The 6,557-nt window shown below is 34.5% G+C and overlaps 1 long non-coding RNA gene across 1 annotated transcript; it reads left to right on the top strand.

Annotated features, from left to right (window-relative positions):
• The first annotated feature begins 567 nt into the window (after window positions 1-567).
• LOC121244340 lies at window positions 568-2,054 on the top strand. The gene is made up of 3 exons (XR_005936397.1): window positions 568-661; window positions 799-878; window positions 1,956-2,054. It is a non-coding gene; the product is annotated as an uncharacterized LOC121244340 (long non-coding RNA).
• The last annotated feature ends 4,503 nt before the right edge of the window (window positions 2,055-6,557 follow it).

Genomic DNA, 6,557 nt, shown 5'->3' with positions numbered 1-6,557 from the left:
ATAGGGTATGGACAAATTAGTAAAATACGTGTGCAAATTTTGTTCATTTGCCAATTAACACTAATGTGGTGATGGCGTTGACTTTAAAGGGGTAGTTTTTAATTTTATTTTTATTTTTTGGTATGGTTTCTGATGTAATGTATTTTGTATATGTGATTGCAGAGACTTGAAGTCTTATCTTTCAGATCTTAGCCTTTTTTCTGGCTTGTGAAAGTAGAAACCATATATCCTGGTGGACAATCGGTCATGGTTGAGAGACCTGGGCGAGCTCAGCTATGGCAATTGATGGTTACCAAGGTGGTTAAGAGTACCTTTTTGTGTTTGAATTATATTGCTTTTACTTTACTTAGAGAATGAAGTTTTTTATACAATTCAGTCAAGGTTATCTTCTTTTGCCAACATTAAAGCACGAAGGGACAGAAAGGAAGAAAAGGATTCTTGTTGTAGACCAAACACTAGTAAATTAGACAAGCTCAAGAAATGGTTCTCGTTGATTGATGCGGTAACGTTGTCACATAAGAGGGTTCTGCTACCTGTTAAAAAACTTCATGTGTCTTCTCCTGTTAGCAGCGAGTTGCATAGGACACTGTATGACTTTATTCTATTTGAAGTTTCATGGAACAATGTTGTCCGAGGCATCAACTACTTGAATGAGCTTCAGGTAATATTTTTTGGACATGCTTCCTATTCTTTCTTCAGTTTATTTTGAATTTTTTTTGTGTCCTATGGTTTTCATGTCATGTCATCTCTGAAATTGTAAGATCAAGCTGCCAATCTGACCTACATGTTGTGAATCAGGGGAGACACTACTTGCAAAAACACTAGCTCGATTTGTGAATGTGCCCTTTGTCATCGCTGATGCAACAACTTTGACACAGGTATGCCTGTTTCTCATTGATATATCTATTGAAATTATCAAAACATATGCAAACATGGAATGTTAGCCTACTGAACGTGGAAAAACCAACATCACTTTAGTGAATTTTTAGCTTGATTGTTATCTATTACTACCTACTCAATTGCAAATGAACTTCATTTTGGAAAGGTAAAAGTCGGCTTGCTCTGATATTACTTTAATGATTTTGTTCGGCTACATTCTTCTAGGATGTATTTGTTTATTTATGGTCATTACATTCAAGTGAAGGAGGCAAATAATGCTTTAATTTCCTTTCGTTTTAATATTGCAGGCAGGTTATGTTGGAGAAGATGTTGAATCAATCTTGTACAAATTACTGGCGGTATGCTTCATGTTTTGCATCTTTAGATTACAAACTGAAATTTATTTAATCAATCATGGAAGCATATTGCTAGCATGATCTATTCTTGGAGTTATGAAGGCATCTCATGATCTTTTCAATGGTTTGATTGCTCTTCTTTCATTATATTTTTTTATATGTCCTTTTTTTGCATGCTTTGATTTATGTAGGATGATCTTTTTTTGTAACAAGATACTTGTCCATTTAATTTATCAAGAAGGGAGGTACTTGTAAAAAAAATTATCAAGAAGAGGGGTTACTGAGGAGATATTGCCTCCTTCACTTGAGATGAAAATGTTACCACGATACAGAGTGTGTATCCAATTTATATGACCCACTGATCTGAACGTTTGATCCAAAAAAACTCCACTATGCATTTTTTTGGGTCATGTTCAGTGGAGTTTTGTTTGTATAGGAAGAAAAGAAAATTGTAAGCAGCCTGGTTGAGTACTCAGAAAATTGTAAACAGAAAATTGACAAAGCTGGGACGACAATGATATATATTCTATCAATTCTCTAAATTTTCATCCTGCAAGATTCTGTATTGCCATTAGATCTCTTTGTAAGTTATTTATTTGATTGAATTTGGTTTTTGCTGAAAACTCGCATCTTCACAAGTTCTTGAACTCATTTTGAACCGTTAATTTCTATCTATAAATCTTTTGCCGCTTAAGATCTTATCTGCCTTCGCTGTTTTAGGTGCCTCACTTTTCCAACTGTGGGGTAAGATGGGGCTTTAACTTCTGGGACAAAGACAGTAAACAGAGACTCAAGGTGTGTACAGATCTCATATAAAAGTTCAAATCATATTTCAACCATTTTTATTGCTTTTACTGCATTTCAATGAAGTATAGGATCTATTCTTCAGTAACTAATTCAATAAAGACTTGTTTTGTTGATGCATGTTTCAACAATAAAATGTCATAGTTTGCAACAGATGCACCTACGCATTCTTGCTAACCTATAATATAATCCTCCTATATCTATCGTGCAATTTCAGGCCAAAAAAAGGAAATCTAATGCTCGGGATATCTTTTCTATAGTTGATTTTGAATGACTTTGTTTGGTGCCTTATTTTTCTTTTTTCTGGTTTACTTCTTTGTTCATCTTCAATTCGGTTTCTCTATCTTTATATGCGGATGCTTTTTCAATTTGATTTTTGTCTCGAGCGGTTCAGAGTTTTGCAAATTATTGTACATGATGGGTGATTTGCTTCCAGATTTTCTCAAAACGTGAGTTTTTATTGTCAAATTAGAGAAATCTAAGGTGATTAGCTTACCTTTTAGGTAGTTTAAGATTCATGTGGAATATGGATGCAAAGTAAATGTGTTTCAATCACATAATACTCTACTATAACTTTTTTTTTTTCCTTCTCTCTGCCTCTTTTGGTTAGAAGCCATACAACTTCAATTAGTAAATCATACTTGAATGAAACCAGCTACTTTATGGCTTGTTTAAAGAACAATTATTTAGTTAATGGTGTTGTTTGCAACAATAGAAAATTTTGATTCCTGCAAGTAGATTCTGGAAATATTTGAGTTGTTTAAAAAAATGCATGGCTACCTAACCATACACACATTAGTGGATTTTCTGCTTGCCATGCGGGGGCGGGGCTCCGCTGCCCACCCCTACATATCCTTAACTTGTTCTTTTCTAACATGTATAACTTCAAACAATCTCACATTATAGTAATGTCAGAAGGGATTGGAAATTCAGGCTCAACTATGGCCATAAACTCAGCTTTAAACTCTTGACATTCAATAAATCTAAATGGCAATTCATCTAGAATTATCATATAAACTACTGCCAAATAGTTTATATGCCAACCTGGATGTATTAAGGTTTTAAAAACTGCTTCAATATTTTAAAAAACTATTCATGCACTTTAAAAATATAAAAGAAAATAATATGGCATGCCACACATGAAAAAAAAAAACGAATGCAATGGCTAGTCTATTTTTTTTATTAGTTTGGAAGAAAAATAGTATTTCTAAGAAATTATGCTCTTAAAAAAATATATTTTTCGGACGAGAAAATTCATTGGGATGATTAATTATGATCACTAATACACAAGTTTTAGAGCAACCAAAATTAAATAAGCTAAATCATCAATTTGTATTAGGGAAGACCTTCTAATCAAGCTTTCACATGTAAATACTCTTGGGTTTGGAAACGATGAGGGATTTTCTTGTTTTTATCATTATTATTATTATTGGAGAAACTCAGCTAAAGTAGCTTGCAAGGTTGAGTCCAGTTTAAACTCAGCCAGAGGACTTCTGTGTAAGGATAATTCCAGTAGGAATTCTGTGTTTCCCACTACAAAGAAATCAATGAAAATTCAAACCACCGTAATCTTTAATTATTTCATCAAACAATATCTCTGCATTACAATGCTGGTCCTTATTATAACGGAGACGGGAGCAAACTAAGGAAACTTTCTCAAATGGAAACCTTTTTGACAAAATAACAAACTAAGGAAACTTGTTATAATGGAAACTTGTTGAAAAAATAAAACATCCTTAACAATCGTATTCATAACCCAATGTCACGCAATCAATGATCTGACAAGAAGCAAATCCATAAATGAAAAAAATAATAAATCCATAAATGGAAAAAAATACTAGAAAGGAACAAGATATATCAACATATACATGGACTATGAAAACTAAACATAGAAGTAATATGATGATTCGATCTATTCCTACTTCTAGGCATATTGCTAATTGGCATAGAGACAAAAACTTGGAACATGCAATTTTTCATTAGCAGTTGTCATACTGCTGATCTTGAAAAAATCAGAGGAACAATATCCAGTTATGTAGTTGTTTTGGAGCCCGATCATTTGTCAAGTTCAGCAATTTTCCAATTTGAAAATAAAAAATTGCATGTTTGAAGACCTTCTCTCTTTGCTTGGAGATTTAGAAATCTTAACAAGGACTTGTTATGTGGTTATGCAAATCCAACGAGAACCAAAAAAAAAAACGCAAGAATTCAACATACCAACCAAAGTCGCATCTTGCAATAGGAGTGACGGGATCTCTCCAATGCCACCATTCAACATTCAAAGGAAATTTGGATCAGAGCCAGAACAAACTTACCTTTGGAAATTTAAACATTATTATTTGAAACCGCCTCATTAATAATAAAGATATAGAACTATGCCGCTTTTCTGAAAATAAAAATATGTGACATTACTTTTTTTTTTTACAAAAAAAAAAACTGAACATCACTTGATCAATGTTCTGCAATCTCTGGTCGGGCTTTCTGAGTTCAACCCATTATGAAAATCACTTAATTATCACGTGTTTTTTTCTTGCTCTCCACTTTCTTTAAAATCTCAATACCTCCATTTTCAAGCAAATTGTACAATTATCACAAGGGATCAAATATCACAAGGGATCTTAGGTTGATGGGAAATCCTTCTTCCGGAAAGAACAGAATTCCTGGACATGCCTTTATTTGCAATTCTTGAAGAGAGGTGAGGCCGTGTATGCAATTGGGTAAGGCCTGCATTTTCTCACAGCCGGAAATTTGAAGCAATCTCAGGTGGGAAGTGAGCAACTCTTCCTCCGGAAAGCAAACAAGAGTTGCACAATTACAAATATCAATCTCATCTAGATGGCAGAGGCTGAGTATTCCCATCGGTAATGATACAAGGCTTTCACAACTTGAGATTCTAATGACTTCAAGAAATGAGTTGTGATGAAACCTCTTTGCAATTGTCTCCAACTTCTGACAATAGCGAATACTTAATTGTTTAAGTGTTACAGGTAATTCTCCGCTTGAGGTCAAGGATTTAAGGGATGGACAATTTTCAATATACAAGTACTCGAGAAGAGAAGTGTTGTTGCTGCTGCAGTTAGTGTCATCCCCATTAAGCAAAACCAGCATATTCTTTCAATTTATTATCTCTAGCCGCTTTAGAGTTGGGGGTAACTGGACTTTTGCAAAGTACAGTAGGGAATCGCATTTTACAATTTGAATGTACTCCAGACATGTGTTGTTGTACATCATTGCCTTGGGTAAGGATTCTAGGACAATGCAATTCCGGATCTTGATGTCTCTGAGCATGGATGGCATGCCAAGTTGAAGCTGCTCTTCTACTACTTCTTCTACCAACAAAGAAACTAGTTTGATATAGTCCTCAATCTTCAAAACATGAAGACATGGGAGTTGTGGCAGTGATCCCACATCATGTGACCACAAATGTGTCAAGTCTTTGCACTTGAAAATTGCTAAATCTTCTGCCTTTGTGAGCCCATCCATAGCAAACCCTTTTATTTGACAAGTGAATTCTGAAAATGTAGAAAGAGACATAAAATTTAATGAGTTTAAGTTAACCTTACCTCCACACACCACTCCTTTGGATCTGTCAATCTCAACTTGGCAAAGCTCAGGAAAGCTTGAAATCAAAACTTCCAACTGCCAGCACCCATATATCACAACTTTCTCTAGTAAGGGAAGGTGGTTTGGTAACTTTCCCAAAACCTTGGGACAGTCTCCTATAAAAAGCTTTTGCAGGTGTGGGAATTCTCCATAAGAAATCCAGTTCTCCCATTCTCCCATCCCTTGAAATACAGCGTCTCCAAGCATCTAAAATTCTGTTGGCAATTTTTCCCATAGAACTCCGCACCTATATTCTTCAAGCTAGCAATGCCTTCGATCATAAGGCCTTTGAGTGATGGTAACTGCCCAATTGGTGGCAATGATGTCCATTTTTGACAATTTTCAATCCTTAGGAGCACCATATTAGGAAATGAGGAATATCTTAACCAAGATGGAAATCTTGTGCCACCATAGCATCTGATAATGAGCTCAAAACTATCAGATGGAGTCATACCATTGAAGGAAAGTATCATGTGGTTTTTCACACCATTGAAGGAAAGTATCAAAACCCAAAACTAGTAAAAAAATTTGCTAGAACGAGATGGAGTCATGTCTTGTACAAAACTCTAATGGTGCATTTAGATGGTTATTTGGGGATCCAGGGGGATTTGGATTTGGATCTGTAAAATCAAAATTCTTGTTTATGCCATGTATTAAAATTTGGATTTGGATCTGCATGGATCAAAACTAAACAAGAATTTAAACTTTTCAAAATCTTCGAGTCGAAATCTAAATATAAAGTATTCTATTCATGGCGTGACCTAACATCGTTTAGTTATACAAATCATCTCAACTAATCTCATATAATCTCATCTAATCAATAATAATCACTTCCTTAATGATTAAGTTAAAAAAATAAAATATGTGAGCGGTCAACTTGAAGGGACAAATTCAGACAACATAGTATATATCATT

This window comes from Juglans microcarpa x Juglans regia, chromosome 8S (assembly GCF_004785595.1).
Source record: "Juglans microcarpa x Juglans regia isolate MS1-56 chromosome 8S, Jm3101_v1.0, whole genome shotgun sequence".
Taxonomy (NCBI): domain Eukaryota; kingdom Viridiplantae; phylum Streptophyta; class Magnoliopsida; order Fagales; family Juglandaceae; genus Juglans; species Juglans microcarpa x Juglans regia.
The sequence above is the reverse complement of the archived record's forward strand: the minus strand, read 5'-3'. Positions and strand labels throughout refer to the sequence as shown.